The 18216-nt window shown below is 36.3% G+C and overlaps 1 protein-coding gene across 2 annotated transcripts in view; it reads left to right on the top strand.

The window, feature by feature from the left end:
• MAGI2 (membrane associated guanylate kinase, WW and PDZ domain containing 2) overlaps positions 1 to 18216 on the top strand; it is a 1354570-nt gene that overhangs the window by 282996 nt on the left and 1053358 nt on the right. The gene's annotated exons all lie outside the window — the stretch shown is intronic.

Raw genomic sequence — 18216 nt, 5'->3', positions numbered from 1 at the left:
CCATATTTACAATCCCACCTGCATTATATTATACTCAGTGGGTGGGAATATGGGGTACTAACTTAGAATTCTGCCTACCCCACATAAAAATATCTGAAAAGTTACCTCTAGGCATTTTATACTTGATGAGACTTCAAAAAATCTTTGAGATTCAAACCAGCAAAGATTTTTCTCTAGATGCTTGTTTAAATCTGTATTAACAATCAAGCAAAAACATGGGACAAGCATTCCATTCTTGATAAAACAATGGGATGTTATCTGTCTTTGATGTGACTGTAATTGCCTCCTTTGCTAATATTGCTCCTCATTTTTTAGAGAATCCATAATAGCTTTTCTTTTGGTGATTATTATCCTTTGAATATGTATATTTCTGTAAATATTCAGCAAGGTCTTGTAAAAGGAAACTAGAATCCTGTCTGACAATTGAACAGGACATGAGTTTATAATTTGGTATTGTGTTATTTTTTTTTAAGCTGTGAATATAATAATAAAGATTAAAACACTACAGGGAGTATGTGTGGCTGTGGCAGTTGTAGGTGTTAATTATGTTGTCAGATAGGAGAGTGAAAATTCAACCTTCTGAACTTGGGTCTTGGCAGGTAGGCCAAGTATCTGATTTTTTTCTCTATTGTTATTAAAATATATTTGTTTGTAGACCTAAATATCTTTGCTCATGTAGACATTATTATTATTATTATTATTATTATTATTATTATTATTTTGAAGACAGAAATGTGGATAAAATCAGACTCACTCTTTTGGATTCCATTTCTGCATGGGTTAGCAGATTTTACTAGAGGGTTTTTAAAAGCTGAGTAGTGTGAACTGGAGGCTTAAAGAGTGGGGCTTTGATCACAGTAGGTAAACCTTCAAAAGTCAGAGGATCTCTATTAATACAGGACACATAAAAAGCTGTGGTTTTGTCTTTTGGCACTTAAAGGTATTAGTCTATTTCAGTACTTACCAGTAAATATGTCCAACAGTTAAGCTAAAATGCAGTGGGAATTTAAGGGAAAAAAAACAACAATAACAACTAAAGAAACCGCTTATATTAGTGTTTTTTAAGATCTGTGAGATGCTGTTTAGCATGTAATATTTTTGAGACTGACTATGATTAAAAAATAAGATTCTGAGTTCCTATGTATTCTGATGTTTAGAAACAGAAGGTTTTTGTTTTTGTTTTTGTTTTTTTTTCGTTTGGGTGATCTAATAGTTATTGTTTTCAAAATAGGGAAATTTAATACCTAACTTTCATGAGTAATTGGCTTCCTAACATTATAGTCTGATTTTGAAACATTTCAGGAGGAGCAGGAACAACATTCTATTTCTTATTCTAAATGGATTATATCAAGTGTTAGCATTCAGGCAGCCTCCATTTTGCCTATTGAAGCCAAAGTGATCTGTTCAAAAAGTCTATTTGATGCTTCTTCACCAATACTTCCTGAAGTTGGATGCTCAACTGACTGAGCCGCCCAGGTGCCCCGTTCCCTCAATTTTTAATTATACATCTATCAGTGAGATTGTTTAATTAATATCTGTCATTGCCCCTTACCCCACTAGAGTATACTCTAAGAACTTACATACTTATTAAATGATCTCCAGGGTGGGGGCACCTGGATGGCTCAGTCAGTTACACATCCAACTCTTGATTTCGGCTTAGGTAATGATCTCATGGTTCGTGAGTTCCAGCCCCACATCTGACTCCATTCTGACAGTGCAGACCCTGCTTAGAATTCTCTGTCTTCCTCTCTCTCCGCCCCTCCTCTGCTCACTCTCTGTTTCTGTCAAAATAAATAAGTAAACATGGAAAATTTTTAAAAAACTATCTCCAGAGTCTAGCACAGGGCTAAGTATATAAAAGATACTGAATAAATATTTATTGAATGAATACATGAATGAATGAATAAATAAATGGATGGAGAAGTGAAAGAGCACATAGATTTGATTATTCATGACCTGAGAGCATTGATCATCTCAGTTAAGAGCTATACCTGCAAATAAACAATGCTTAGAGAGCAAAGTCAGCAACCACTCTACCCATTAACAGCAAGACTGCCTCTTAGACTCATGCCTGCCAACCAGCTGGCATTATCACTATTATTGCGCTTGTCAGGGATTTTAATAAACTCAAAATAACAAAGACAGATGACCTGAACACATTATGGAATTCAACACAGTTCCCATCCTTTCCTCAGGTGAACCAAACATAAGGACAAGAAGAAATATAGCCTGAAGTGAATTGTACAAGCCTGAAGTGAATTGTACAGGTCATGAAACAAAATAGATTTGGACTAGCTCGATAGCTTGTTTGTTTGTTTGTTTGCCAGAGGTTAGCTCTGAGAAGGCATTTAAAGGAATACAAGAGCAGTGGACCATTCCAGGCAGGCAGATAATATATAAGAAAAAAAGCAGAATGGCAGGAGAAACCAGATGACAAAGAAATAATGTTGGGAAGGAGTGAGTGAAGAGGCTAATTGTTCACCAAGATTTGATGTAGCCAGAGAACAGTTTATAACCTATCTCCAGTTGTCCTTTTTGTTTGAGGTAATGTTACTGCCAACTTAAAAATGGTCCATGCAGGTGATGGTCTGACATTTAAATCTCTCTTTCGCTGGAAGCATAAGAAAATGAAATTAAATAAAATACTTTGTCTTAAAAATATTCACGAATGGTGACAGTGTCTTGCTCTGGCATTTGTAGTATTCTAGGAGGTGATGTCCTTCCGATCTACTGTATTTTTACCAGCAATTACCAAAGAGACATTCCTCACAGGTGCTCAAAACAAGATCAAATGCAGTCAGATTTGTAATAAAGTAACTTTTTTCAACAGTCAAGAAAAGGAAGCTTGCCATATAAATGTTGTCCCACAAAGTTGATATTTTAGATTTTCTTTGCTCTTTTATCCAATGCTGAAATCAAGACTTTTTTTGGATCACTGAGATTCAATGACTGTTTCATTGAAGACGTTTGAAATTGCCTTTTAAAAGGTACAAATAGAAATTTTATATAATCAGAGTAAACTGAAAATGGCTTTAACCTGGTAAATGATAACCAAAGAAGTGTTATCTACCATCCCCAACAGCTGTGAATGGACCTCTATAAGTATATTGCTTTGCTAAGTAAGAGAAGTAAAATATTAAAGATTCCAAAAACAGTAATACATAGTTAGAAATTAGAATGCAAAATAAGAGATATACTTAAAAGCGATTATAAAAGTCATTTGCAAAAGATGGCATATAAATAATTCTTTTATATTTCTTCCTTTAATTGAGTTTTTGTTTCTTAATTATTCCATTTTGGCGTGGAAAATGCCAGGACTTTAATTTTATATACTAGATCGCCAGGAAAAGGCACCCTTTGCAGTAATGAGGTGTTATCCATTGGTCTGATGCTTTGCATAAACTCATCTGAATCTATCTGTGTTTGTCTTCCTCAGCCCATCCTCCACTGAAGTCAAATGCCAATCTGATACTGTAGGTCTTTTGGTTAAAACCTTGACACTGCAGCCACTTTTCTTAGGACAGGCCCATCCCAGCCCTCATCCTGGCCTTACCTCTGCTCTTCTCAATCTCCTTCCTGATCCTCCAGCACACCACCTTCTCTGACTTCCTCAGAAGAGCTCAGCTCCCTCCTTCTCTCTCTCCCCAGTGATTTACCAATTCCACCACCCCCCTACCCCGCCTCCAGCTGGGTGCATTTTCCTTTCTCTTTGTCTAGTTAACTTTTAGGCTTACATCTCATTTCTGAACTCATTGCTGCCCCTCTGACCAGATCTTGCTCATCCTGCTGTGTGATTTTGAGACTCCAGGAAGTTTTTCTTCAAAGCATTATCACAGTTTTTGTTATCCATTTGTAAAACCGTTTTATTATTGTCTGCACTACACTGGATAAACTAGGAGCTTCATGAAGGCAGGACACTGTTGCTCACCAGTGCTTAGGTTCTGAGTAGATGACTAAAGAAGTTCCTTGAAAGTGTGAAACAATAAACAGTTTGTGAAGATGCTTACATTTAGGAGAACTAAGATTTTTGATCATATCAAGATTATTGAAAGCATTCTCAAATAAAAGAATACAGGTTTTTGCTATTGCTGGTGACATGAAATGGCACATATGAAGCAACATGAAATTTTCCTAAGATAATTTTGGGAGTCAAGCATTTTTCAGAAATGGAACCATTATTAGGTATTCAGAGGAAAAAAGAAATACCCCTTAGAAAAGAATTGTAGCCCTCTTGATTGGAACAGCATGTATACATTTTTGGTTGATAAGTACATAAGAAAGGCATATCTTATGTGAAAAGGCTGTACCTATGTCTATTATTATTATATTTATTAAAATTTTACATTCACATAAAAAATCCAAAGAGTACAACAAAATGCATTTATTTACTTACACCTACAGGATAAGCATAGTTTGTCAAGGCTAGGCTTAGCAAAGCATACCAAAATTGCAAGGATTTTGCTTTTAAAAAGATACATATATGAGATCTCCTGGGAACTCCAGTAGAGAAAGACTGGTGGGGGTGGGGGGAGTCCGTAAGTCTGTATATTCAAGAATTACTCTAATTGAGAAAAGCATTTTGCATTGTCATCAATATGCTAATAGGAGATATAATTTATTTGATGCTTATTATATACGAATTGCTGTACAAAGTACTTTATATATATTAGTTTATTTAATCCAATATATGAATAATTGAAGAAGAAATATATCCACCCAACCAACAACAAACCTTACCAAAAAGTCTCTGTTTCTTTTTTCAGTAGCCCATGCGATATATAGCTGTCATATTTTGCTTAATGGTTAATGTAAATTTGATTCCTCTTATTTTTCCTTAAATGAGCATTGAGTGAAGTGGATTTGAATTTAGGTGGGGTTGTTCAGTGTGAATCGGAAAAAAGCTGGGCATAATTTGTTTGGGAAAGGCTGTAATGTCCCAAAACTAGTGTAGAGATACACTTCTCAGTGTGACAAGCTGAACCATCTTCCCAGATAAAATTGTCAAGAAAGTATATCTGAATCAGAGAATGCACCAGCATAGAAGAATCTACTTTTGTTAGTTCTGCTTTGGAAGAGATTATACAACCAATAACTATGGATTACCCAGGAATTACCAGCCAACAATTTATAGCATAAATCATTGATCACTTATTTGTTGTTCTATCAATATCCTCTTATATCATCATCATTATGTTACTTTTGATTGAATAATATAAGTTTATATATGTATATGCAACATGATAATATGTATATAAACATGTTGTGATGTATTTTATATACAAAGGAACTCCTTCTTGCCCATCATAATGACACTAACATCTGTAGAACATTTACTAAGAGCCAAGCACTGGGCTATTCATTTTCTCATGTAATCCTCATAACAATGCAATGGACCATTATTATTCACAGCGTTATTACTCTGTTATTATCCCCATTTTACCAATAAAGGCAATCAGAATTAAATTAAGTTCTGTATACAAAGTCACCGCTCTAGTAGTCAGTGAAGCCCAGACTGGAATCCAGGTCTTATTGAAACCCAAGCAAGTGCTGCTTTTCACTACCAGGGTAAATAGGCTTAGCCCCCCCGTGGACTTTTCAAGTAATTTCAGGTCATACCACCACCTCCACTCTCAGTGTGTACCTCTTGAGATTTTATGTCTGACCATGGAACCACTAACGCTAGATACTCCACATACCTATCCTTCTTGTTTCTCAAATACATTGGGCTTCACCTTTACATTTACTGTTCCTCTGCCTGAACTCCTCCTTCCTCCCATCCTCATTGGTTGGCTTTCAGCTCAAAGCTTACCTTCCTGAACTATTGATTTAAATAAATTCTTGCCTGCCCCAGCTCTTGTCACCTTTCATCACATTACCTGTTTTCTTTTCAGTACTTATCATTTCTTCAAATTATCTTAGGTATTTATTTGTTCCTGAGCTTATTGTTTGTCTCTCCTGTAAGAATATAAACTCTAACAAATTCTTATTTTTTTTATTTACCCTTGTGTATTTGTTCTATGAATGACTATACAATAGTAGATATGTCTGGATTTAGTCAAAGCTTGTGCTTAACAATGATGAATAAAATAGAAATTAATATATCAAGAAGCTTATAATAGAAAAGTTGGAGAAATAGATTTTTGAAACCTGAAATCAGTTTTATGTCACCAGATAATTTAAGGTTGAAATTGATACCTTAACTCTAGACTCAATTTATCATGCAACCAGGGATAGAGATGAAAACTACTTTCTCTTCAATAAGCTCTAATGCCTCCTAATGAATTCAGAATATGATTTGGGTGGTCAGTATTAGGTGTGGACTGTACTTGTGCATCCGAAACCTCTGCTCTGCATAAATACCTGGAGAACTTTATAACCTAACAGGTTTGGGGTCTCTTAGAGATCCAGATTCAGTATGTGAAGGGTGAGGCCTGGAAATAGGTCCCCACTCCTCTGAGGTTTCTTTAAGAACCACTGGAGGAGCTGCCTTGCTCAGAAACAAACAAACAAGCCCAACTCTGTGTTTTCTGCTGGCAATGAATTTTAGGAAAATAGCATATCTTTACATAAGTTGAATCTAAAAAGCAAGAATACTTTTTTTTAAACCAAACTAAATCTTAAAATTGAAGTTTGTACTTTTAGAAATCATTTATTCAGACATTGATTTAGTTTTCATTTATAAATCTTTCTTACCCAAAAGCACAAGATACTTTACAAACATTAACCACATGAGAAACATGAATCTTTGCAAAAACACTGTCAGCTAGATAAAATGTTTTTAGTAGATGAAAAAGTATAATTCTGCCTTTCAAATTGAATTTCAAATAATATTTCTTGCTCTAGTGACATATGAATTGGTTTGTTGCTTTGTTGGTTCTGGGTACTTTATGTGCATTTAGATATCCTTATACATGCAGGCAGTTGAATGCTCTCTTTTCCATATATGCCCATTCTTCTTTACCTTTAAATGAAAAACTACACATTGTATCCATTCCTTAAATAGGGGGAGGGGAGTTGAAGTTCTACTTTACCATGTTCCCTCAAGAGATGTTTAAAAAAATTTTTTTTAATCTTTATTTTTGAGAGAGAGACAGAGACAGAGAGAGACAGAGCGTGAGCATGGGAGGGGCAGAGAGACAGGGAGACGCAGAATCTGAAGCTGGTTCCAGGCTCTGCACTGTCAGCACAGATCTGAACGCGGGGCTTGAACTCACAAACCGCGAGATCATGATCTGAGCTGAAGTCAGACGCTTAACTGACTGAGCCACCCTGGCTCCCCAAGAGATCTTAATTTAAACCTTTTGATTGTCTCTAACTATCCAGAGACAGCTTCCTTGAATTTCACGGCTAGGCCAGGTTTTACCCGTGTTCTGTCACAACCTACTGTAGCACTACAACTTTTCTGAACTTCAGATAATTGAAGTCTTGGTAAAAGATCTAAAAAAAAAAAAAAGAGAGAGAGAGAGAGAGAGAGATTGCTGTTTTCTACCTCTAGGGTCTTTTCCACTTCTAATAGCTTTTCTGTAAAAATCAATAAGGAAGCCCCACCTAGACCTGTCTCTCCAAAAGCACCTTGTTCTCATCTTAGTTTTATTTGTGTTTTCTTTCTATCAAATTTACCCACCCTGTGTTACATGCTCCTAAAGTCCAGAATTCAGTTTAGGCTTCCTTTATAATGATTTGAGAAAATAACTTTACTTAAAGATGAGTAGTTAAAAATTGTTCAACTTCCAGTGGGGGTGTTTCTGTTGTATACCCATAGTTACTCTATACTTGATATCAAGGACTTAATTTTAATGATAGAAATCAGGCACTCAGTTCTCCCTCTCTGTTCTCACATCTCAGAATATTTCACATGAATTGGATAAAGTGAAGAATTGGCATTATTCACAGTAAAATTTAGCAGAAAGTAAATCACTAATCAACTTATATTGCAAATGCCCAATTTAGCTAGATGGAGCTCCATGGTTAAACACACCGTATGTTGGATTGTCCTCCTTTGGATACAGTTAGGCACTGAGTTTTTGTAAACCACATTTTTAACCCATAACAACGAAGAAATATATGAGCTGCAAAGGAACGAGAAAAATGTTACATGGAGTCCCCAAAATGAATAATACCAAAAATAGTAGTATTTCTTGAATAATCAATTCCTGAGGTGTATGGTCGCCTTTGTCTGCAGCAAAACAATTACAACTTGTTATTCAATGAGAAACAGCACTGAGGACTATAACATGTTTTGTTCTTTGTTTTTTTAATCTGCCTGATCATTTCAAAGGTGGGGGGGTGGAAAGGCTGTGAACCCAGTTTAAGTGAATAAAAGTTAGTACATGTAAAACCTATTTTTAAATGGAATTTTTTCAATGCCCTTAACGAGTGCATTTATTTTAAAATGTTTTATTCAGTTAGCTTTTTAAAAAGAATCCCTGGACATTCAAGCTTCATCTTCTTCTTCCATATTTGCCTAAGGCTGATGCTGCTCTCGCTCTTCCAAAAAGGAACTAAAGCCAATTTTGCATATCTTGATTTAAAGCTTGTGCAAAGAGCCTTTTTCTTAAATATGAAACAAGCACAAAAGAATAGCAGTTTGGATTGTAGCATGTCAACAAAGTTTTAGTGTAGCTTTGAGTTTCTTTAAAAGGAAAAATGCACTCCTCCTATCACTTTCTTCAGTGACTACTAAGAAAATTAAAGATATCAGAAATGAGTTGACAGTAACTGTTTATTAGTCCTCAAAACTCTATCCTTTTCCCATGCCCAAAACCCAAATTGCTGAGTCAGAGAGAAATGCCCTCCACACAGCAAGGATCTGCATGAACACTGTTTGGAATGCATGACATTCTATTAGTGCCCTATGACCAAATTCCTTAATCATGAATTGAATTTTCCTACTTCCCTACTTCACTTTCCATCAGCCTGCCTAGAGAAAACAAATGTGTCAGACATAATGTACTTCTGATTCCCTAAAAATAAATGCAGAAATTAAAATCCCTGGAGATTTCAGTTCTGGAGTGGCAGAGATTCAGAAGCCAGATGCTGTGTAGGCTCTTTGGAATAGACAAAGTATACACCAGCATTAGCCCTCTGAGGACTGATAGTGCAACCAGTATGTGTTTTATTGGCATTTTTTATTTTTCAACCTGGATTTTCACAGCAGGACTAGATTAGGTCTTCCTGTGTGTTTTCCCTAATTTATCTGCTCTTTTTGCAGATGTTTGCCTAAAATACATTTTGTTTACTTGTAGGTGGTTTCTTTTTTAACAACTCAAAGATGATATTATACTATTTCCCTGTTGAGACTGTTGAGACCAGACTATTAATCAACAGACTATTATATTAGGAACAGTTGTACTCTATAGAACATCATGCATTAGCTAGTATTCCCTGGAAACCCAGAGTAATGAATGCACCATGGAATATGTGGGATACTTAAAAAAAAAAAAAAGTTTGTTTGAAAGAAAGGTGAAACAAAAGGCAGGAACATATACTTTTTATGTATATTTATAACAGAAAAATAAAGTATGAAGAAAATATTATGCTTCCCTGGACCAAGCTACATTAAAAATTAGTGTTATCTGGGGCACCTGGGTGGCTCAGTCGGTTAAGCATCCACTTGGGTTCAGGTCATGATCTTGCGGTTTGTGAGTTTGGGCCCCATTGGGCTCTGGTGCTTACAGCTCAGAGCTTGGAATCTGCTTTGGATTCTGTGTCTCCCTCTCTCTCTCTGCCCCTCCCCCGCTCATGCTCAGTCTCTCTCAAAAATAAATAAACATAAAAAAAAAAAGAAGTCGCTTTATTTTTTTTCTGGGAAAAAGCAGATCCTCTCTTGTACCCAAACTACATTAAATAACAACTTCCTGATCCTAAAGCCCAGGATCAGGCTCCTGGAGGATTAGCTCCTCCATTTCTGCGAAGAACCATGTTTCTAGAATAACATTTCCAAACCCAGCAGTGAAGTAAGAAATTTGATTTCCATAGAAACCAAAAATGAAATTATAACTTAAATGTGAGTGTAGAGTCACAATTAGAGCAACAGTTCTTTCTGTGACTGAGATAAGTTGTCACGCTGGGTATTCATGGAAACAAATAGGAAATATAATTGCAGGGGGTCAGGATAGGGCATGTTAAAAATGAAATATTCTGTAGAAATTTCAAAAGGCAAAATGTGAGTGTGTTGACTTTCATATATGTAATGCTAACTGTTTGACCTTTGGGGGATTTGCTTGGATTTGTAATCGTTGTTTCTTTATCTATAAAATTGGAGTAATACTATGTGCTACCTGCTTCTTATGTAATTAGCATTCACACTGAGCACTTGCTATGTATCGGGCACAAAGTGCCTTATATGAATTTACTCGATTCTCACTATTATGGTTATTTTTGTAGATAATAGCTAACAACTTTATAGTGCTTTTCATGTGCCTGGCACTGTTCTAAGCATCTTTGCATATGTTTATCAACACATTTTCCTTCAAAACAGCCATGAGGTAGAAACAACCATTGCCCTATTTTACAAATGAGAAAACTAAAGCAAAAGCAAATGAGATAATGCATATTTGGTAAACTGCAAAGTATTGTATACAAGTAGGTATACAATTATATCATCCCCATGGACTAATTAACTATTTTCTGTATATGTAATTAAATAATTCTTTCTTCCTACTCTAATTTGGAAGGTAGATTTTTAAAAAAAAATTTTTAATGTTTATTTATTTTTGAGACAGAGAGATACAGAGCATGAATGGGGGGAGGGTCAGAGAGAGAGTGAGACACAGAATCGGAAGCAGGCTCCAGGCTCCGAGCTGTCAGCACAGAGCCTGACGCGGGGCTCGAACTCATGAACCACGAGATCATGACCTGAGCTGAAGTCGGATGCTTAACCGACTGAGCCACCCAGGTGCCCCAGGTAGATTTTAACTAAGGTGATTTTTATTACATGACCTAGTAGTTTCTATAAGAGATATAATTTATTTTATCTTTTAATGTCTTACTCTATGCATGATAGTTATATTGAAATTTGAAGGCACACTTAAGTATCTGATAATGATCATATAGTTATGTTTTAACTATTGTTAAAAAGCTCTACAAATTACCAGAATTAATTCTAATCTGTGCTTAAAAGTAGATGCTCACTTTTGTTCTATATCTAACAAAATACTTAAGGCAGTGCTTCACTGGTTTCTGTTTTTGGCCATTGGTTCTCCACTGTTGTGGGATTTGAAGTTCAATATTACTCATCTACACTACCATTGTAGCATTGTGGTCAGAGTTCTTACCCTGTTTTCATTATTACTTGAATTATATTACCAAAGTAAATGGAAAATGGTCATCTAAAGTTGGACACAAAAGTGTACTTTGAGAACTATAGAAATGTGTGAACAATTTAATCAATACAATTCTTTTTTTTTTTTTGAGGGGGGGTTGGGGAGGGGCAAGAGATAGATAGAGATATCTATAGATAGATAGAGATACGGATACAGAGAGAGAGAGAATTCCAAGCAGCCAAGCAGGCCCCGTGTTGTCAGCACGGAGCCTGATGTGGGGCTCAATCCCAGAACTGTGAGATCATGACTTGAACCAAAATCAAGAGTTGGACTCTTAACTGACTGAGCCACCCTGGTGCCCCTAAGCAATAGAATTCTTATGGATATGTTTTTATCTTAGTAGATGTTGCGATAAACATGCATTTGTGTACTGTCATAAGTTCACATCACTTAACATTGGAAAGCAGAATTGTCTGGTTATCCCTAGCTATATTCCTAGAGCCTGATATGAGGCACATGTAACTGTTCACTTTGAGGGCTATGTTGTCATCTGTCTACTTTATGCATCTAACTACTATGCACAAGTCAAAACCAAAATTATCAGTAGCACTGTGTAAAATTTATTGGTTGCATTTATGTAGAATGTGAAAACTGTATGTACTGATTACACCCGATTTACTATGAGAATTTTCCAGATTATAATAAACAAAGAAAATTTGAAAATGTTTTTAGCAATATTTTGATTCCACTCTGTTCAGTTATCAGAACAAAACTGCAAAAGGCTTTTTTATAAAAGGAATAAGACATGGCATTGCCTGAGTTGTTCTATGAAGCATGGCATAGGGAAATGCAGATGATAGTAGTGTCATAAAGATGACATGTGTCAGTTGTCAAAGTGCAAGAAGGGTGGGCTGTGGGTTCTGACTGACATGCTGCCTGTTTATCATGAGGAACACTTTCCAGCTTCTGTGCTGGTGGATCAGGGACCATGACTAAGGATAGTCCAGACACTAGAAGGGTGGGAACAATTTAAAGGTTGCTGGGTGGGAGGTAAAACTGTGGAGCTAGCGATGGTAGATTAATGGTAGGTCGTCAGGGCAAGTAAAATAAAAGGTTCTTCAAGTCTTTGGACCTGCTCTAATTTCTGTTCTGGTAAATACTTGACATCTTTTAAGACTAAACTCCTATGTTGACATCATATTCTGATATTATTATTGCTTACACACATGCACATACATATACTCACATAGATGCACATTCACACACATACGCTCACTACAAATATTCTCCTTTTTTTAGGTCTTCAAAATACCCATCTTTGGGTCTTCTTCCTGCATCGGTATCTGATGATACCAATCTGATGACCAAGGTATATGGCCTTAAGGATATATGTTTAGTTTAGAAGCCTTCTTCCTATTAAAAAAAAGGAGAAAAAAATCTGTCTCTCAGTTATTTTTAACAGAAATGTATGTTTAATGTGAACTAAACCCACATGCCAGTAGGGAAAAGTAAGCTTTCTGATAACACACACTTTAATTATGGGAGATTGCTATAGACACTAATGTATAAACATGAGCCAAAAGAGCAATCCAAATAATGAACAATAAATGAATTGGAAAATAAAAGAACATGTGAATTTTATCACATGAACATTTATTTCTCATTAAATTTCAGTAGTGTCTATATTGGTTGTAATTAAAACCAGAATGTATAAGACCTAAGGATATATATCCTCACTCTGGAAGTCATGATTGTGAGAAAGTGTTTGTTTTGTATCTATTGTGCCCAGCCAATGTGGGTGTCAGGTAAATAGCCAAGAAAGACAGAACATTGACCCTGTCACCGAGATAATGTAAGTAAAAGACTACCATCTGACTGCATGAGAGTACCATATTAAGTGTCACAAACTAGAAATGTATAGATATTCAGAAGATAGATATCCTATGAAACTGATTGCTAGATACTAGAACTTGATCCTCACTAACCTGTTAAGAATCTATATAAATACAGAAAAGCATGGCAGCCTTTTCATATCTGGAAAACAACATCATGAACAAAGCCATAGAGAAATCAACTTTGGGATGGTGGATGATACAGCAGCAAGAGGCTGGCAAGTCTAGAGTTAAGATTTTCTTGTAGATATTTGTGAAAACAATCTTATTTGCCTTGATTATTGAGTCAGGATATGGTGCATTAGTAATTATTGACTTTTGAGGGAAGAAATGCTAAACATGTACCTAAAGGAAAATTAGCATAGCAGTGATGTGCCCCATTGCTTTTGGAAGCGATGAGGCAAAGAGGAGAGGAATGAAGAGGATAAAGAATGACTTTGACCATGAAGTAGGGGATGTTAGATTAATTCATGCTTGAAGTGATGGAGATTTAGACCAGTTGAAATGGCAGCAGGATACAGACATTGAAAGGAAAAACTGGAATGGGTTGGTGGCTTTCTACATAGTCAAATATATGAAAAGTCCATCATAAGCAGAAAACAGTCTTCTTGTTCTCTGTATTTTCAGTATCCAAAACAGTATCTAGGACAAAGAAATTATTTGATAAATGCTATACCTGATGAAGATAATGCAAGACAGAGAAACTAAAAACGTTGAAATAAGAATCTAAGTTTTTGAGAAACTATCAAAGACACAAACTGGGATTGTGAGAAGGGGTACCTTACCTGGAGGAAAGATGTAATTAAGGGATTTAGGGCTTGTGGTGATGGTGAATTAGCCAAGGAAAAATGACTTATAGATAGTTGAAAGAACCCCAAAGTTTGACAGTTTATTTCTACTCTTGTTGCTTTTTCTTGAAAAAACTAGAAACATTCAGAAACTGATTAAGGCATTGGGAACTTCAATTAGTATTGGTGCTATAACTAAACCTGAACATGTCATGTACCTAATAACATTTTCAGTGCCAAAAATTAAAATGTCATTCAAATTTTAAAAATACTTTAAAAATAATCTCATACTTTTTTTCCATTATGATTAAACACTATGTCATTTCTCTGATTTTATTTTCTAGAGTAGATCAAATAGATCAAAGCTATATTAAGAGTAACTGGAGAATGCACCCTAGAATTTTGAAACAATTTTCTATAGTGCTGTTTAGAGTTTATAATCTGGAGTTCAGATTATAGATACTGAGAAAAAAAATCTTCAAAAGTTGTGTTTTGACTTTTTATTTCTCAAATCATTACTTATGAGGTCAGAATTACCCTGTTTTCCCTTGCTCTTTTCATATTTGAAGACTTTAAGTGACCCCTTATATTCTAGTTCTTTTTGTAAGCATTACATACATCATGCATACACAACCAGACTATAATAATAATTAATATGATCTCAGAGGAGAGAAACAGCATTTCAGAGTCTATTAATAGAGCAGAGAGAAATTATTCTTTTGAGAAGCTTCTGGATTTTAAAGATTATATTTTCCTATTTGGAGAATTGAAAAATAGATACACAGAGATTAAATGACTTGCAAAAATCATCTAGTGAGTCAGTGACAAAACTAGAACTCAACTCCCAATGTTTAAAATTCTATATTCAGCATAAAATCTACTGGACCACAACTTATTTTATTTTATTTTTTTTACAATGGCAAATAAGAATTGCTTTAAGCCAGCAAGTATGATTGGCTTTCATTGGCAGAAGTCAACACCTTTGACCAATCAAATGATCTATCGCAGACCTGGCCAGAATCTTCTAAAACTAGCCTCTCGGGCTATAGATGATAACAGATGTATTCCAGGAAAGTTACAGTCAGTTGTGTTTGCCTTTAGAAAGCCGCTTGCTTGCAAGCCGTAGAGTATCAGAGGGGCAGTGAAGCAAGCCATGCCCTGCTTAAGGTTCACGCATTTCCAAAATTCAAGGCTCATTCTCATCTTCACTTCCTTTCCATTAACTTCCTGAAAGTATTGTAAATAACAACTGTGCTCACTATGACTGCAGCCTCTGTGTAATAATTGAGATTCAACATTAGGTTACACATTAAGTTTTTTTGGTTCGTTTGCTTAAACTGTTATTACTGTGGAAATAGCCATTACATCCAGGTAATAATGTGACTGGTGCTTATTGATCTAGAATTATAATAAAAAACTAAACATATATCTTGATTTCCACACCACATTTCCTCCTTGTTTCCTGATCACCTTCCTTAGCTATAGATAACACTCCTGAAACCATGACCATCCTAGCTGGAGCATAGCAGTAGTTCAGTAAGTGGCAGTTACTAGAGAAATCATATATCAGAGTGGAGTCATTCAAACTGGTTTGAGTCCTAGCTCCCTTGCAAGTCAGTGCCTATTCTGTATCCAACTTTAACCTCTCTGACTCCCAATTTTCTAATCTGTAAAACAAAGAAAATTATGTCACCTTTATAGAGTTGTTGAGAGGATTCTAAGAGGGAAAAATGTATACAAGCCCTTTGCATAGTACATAGTGCTTAACAAGTGGTAAATAAATGGTAGTAATTAAAATCTTACCTATTGGAATAACTCCCTTAGGTAACCAGCAATAGTAGGAACTTGGGTTCGGAATGTGTATTAGTCTGCTCAGGCTGCCATTACAAGATTCTCAGACCGGGTGGCTCAAACAACAGAAATTTGCTTTTTCACACTTCTCAAAGCCAGGAGTCCAAGATCAAGATGTCAGCAGAGTTGGTTTCTCCTGAGGCCTCTGTCCTTAGGTTGCAGATGGCAGACTTCTCTATGTCATGTTCCTCACATGATCTTTTCCTCTGTGCATGTACATCCCTGGTGTCTCTTCCTCTTCTTATTAGCACAGTAACCATAATAGCTTATGGCTCCATCCTTATGACCTCATTTATTTTTAAATACCATATCTCCAAATACAATCATCACATTTAGGGCTTCAATATATGAAACTGGGGGAGAGGGGAGCGCGGAGGCACAATTCAATCCATAAGAGAATGTCACTGTTAAAATAATAGTTTTGTTAATGGAAAATAGAATAGAAGCCTTCTTAAAAATTTTTTAAATGTTTGTTTATTTTTGAGAGAGAGACAGGGTGTGAGTGGGGGAGGAGCAGAGAGAGAGGGAGAGACAGAATCTGAAGTAGGCTCCAGGCTCTGAGCTGTAAGCACGGAGCCCGATGCAGGGCTCGAACTCACAAACTGTGAGATCATGACCCAAGACCCAAGCTGAAGTCAGATGCTTACCGACTGAGCCACCCAGGCACCCCTGGAATAGAATGCTTTAAGAGAAGTGTGAACTGCTTTCCAATAGCATTCTTGCATTCATGCTTAAGGAATTTTGTGAAATTAATTATCCACTTTACCTTGGAATAGCTTTAGGGATTAGAACATGGGATGGTTCAGTTCCATTGGACAGAAAGGGAATGCAATTCTAAAGAAAAGTTTCTCTAATGTTGAGGATAAGAGTCGATTGAGTAGCTTATTTAAAACGCAAAATCTTGGGACCCATCCAGAAAATCTGATTTATTGAGTCTGGTTTTGTTCTGTATTAGTTTTCTATTGCTACTGTAAAAAAAATTACCACAAAGAGGCAATTAAAATGACACAAGTTTGTGACTTACAGTTCTGGAGGTCAGAAGCGTGAAATGGATCATACAGACTAAAATCAAGATGTCAGCAGATGTCTCCTTCTGGAGACTCCAAGGGAGAATCCATTTCCTTGCTTTTTCCAAATTTTGGAAGCCATCTACATTCCTTGGATCTTGACCCCTTCTTCCATCTTCAAAACACACTGCTCCAACCTCTGCTTACATCATCACATCTGGTGTCTCTCTTGTAAGGACCCTGTGATGACATTGTGCCAACCCAGATAATCCAGGGGAGTCTTCCCATCGCAAATATTCTTAGGTTAATTGTAATTGAGGTGTGTTTCTTTTGTCCTGTAAGGTAACATGTCCCCAGGTTCGTTAGGACACGAACATATTTGGGGTAGAGGTTATTATTCTGTCTACCACAAGGTCTAAGAATCTGTAATTTCTGTAAATAACCTAACCAGTTTGACCACTGGTGAACCCTAGCAGACATCAGGAGGCATCACAGAATCATTAAATCTACTGAGGAAGTGGCGTGAGCCAAGGCAGGACTAGTGTTTCATCTCCAAGCTTCCCAGCCTCCGCCTCTTCCCTGTTCAGTTAATTACTCCTGTCTTGTATTCGTGTAAGCAACAAGGCAACACGGCATGCCTTGTGAAGAACACAAAGACTAAACTTTAACTTTTACCCAGTTACTTTTTATCATAATAAACCTTAGTGGAAAAGAAGATAAATAGCATCATATAACAGAATGGGACCAGGGCTCTTAGAATTATTCACTCAAACTACTTTAAAAAATCCAAAGGGTCAGAGCTCAGTCTATTTAAGAGTATCCCAGAAGAAGTAATATTTGTCTTCAGTAGGCTTGAATAGGTGGCAGGATTTATTTAGAAGAAATTCTTCCCTGGACTAAAAGGACACATTGACTAAAGAAAGACTAAGAGGAAACAGAGGGTTATTTCAGTGAATGATGAGGGGTGCGATTAGGTTGAGCATATTAATGCCTTCTCTCCTCACAACCAGTGCAAAATGCTAGCAGGTGAGGCTCATGGATTTAAGGAAACTTTTCTAACAGTTTTGGTTTGTCAGCGAGAGGGTCTAGATTAAAATCTAGGTTTCCTGAACCCAGGTGTGTGTCACCTGACTGCAGTTTTTATCTCATACATAAAAGTTGAAGAGAAATAGGAAAGAAGATAAATATGAGCCATTTGAAAATATGTCGCTATCTTCGTATCCCTCTGGTAAACTTAAATGTTAAGAATGAGACCACATACAAAGCCGTAGTAGAGAGCAGTCTTCAGATGGGAGAAGGGAAGGAAAGGATGAAGGCAGGCAGGAAGCAATAGACAGGAAGCAGAGGACAGCTTTGAGGCCAAATTCACCATTTGGTCTAAAAGTTCTTCTTCAATCCCATAAACATATAACCC

The sequence above is a fragment of the Lynx rufus genome, unplaced genomic scaffold (assembly GCF_022079265.1).
Source record: "Lynx rufus isolate CCGP_SWC_20201006 ecotype Redwood Valley unplaced genomic scaffold, mLynRuf1.p SCAF_4, whole genome shotgun sequence".
In the NCBI taxonomy this organism is placed as follows: Eukaryota; Metazoa; Chordata; class Mammalia; order Carnivora; family Felidae; genus Lynx; species Lynx rufus.
Note: the sequence above shows the minus strand (reverse complement) of the source record. Positions and strands in the feature narration are given on the sequence as shown.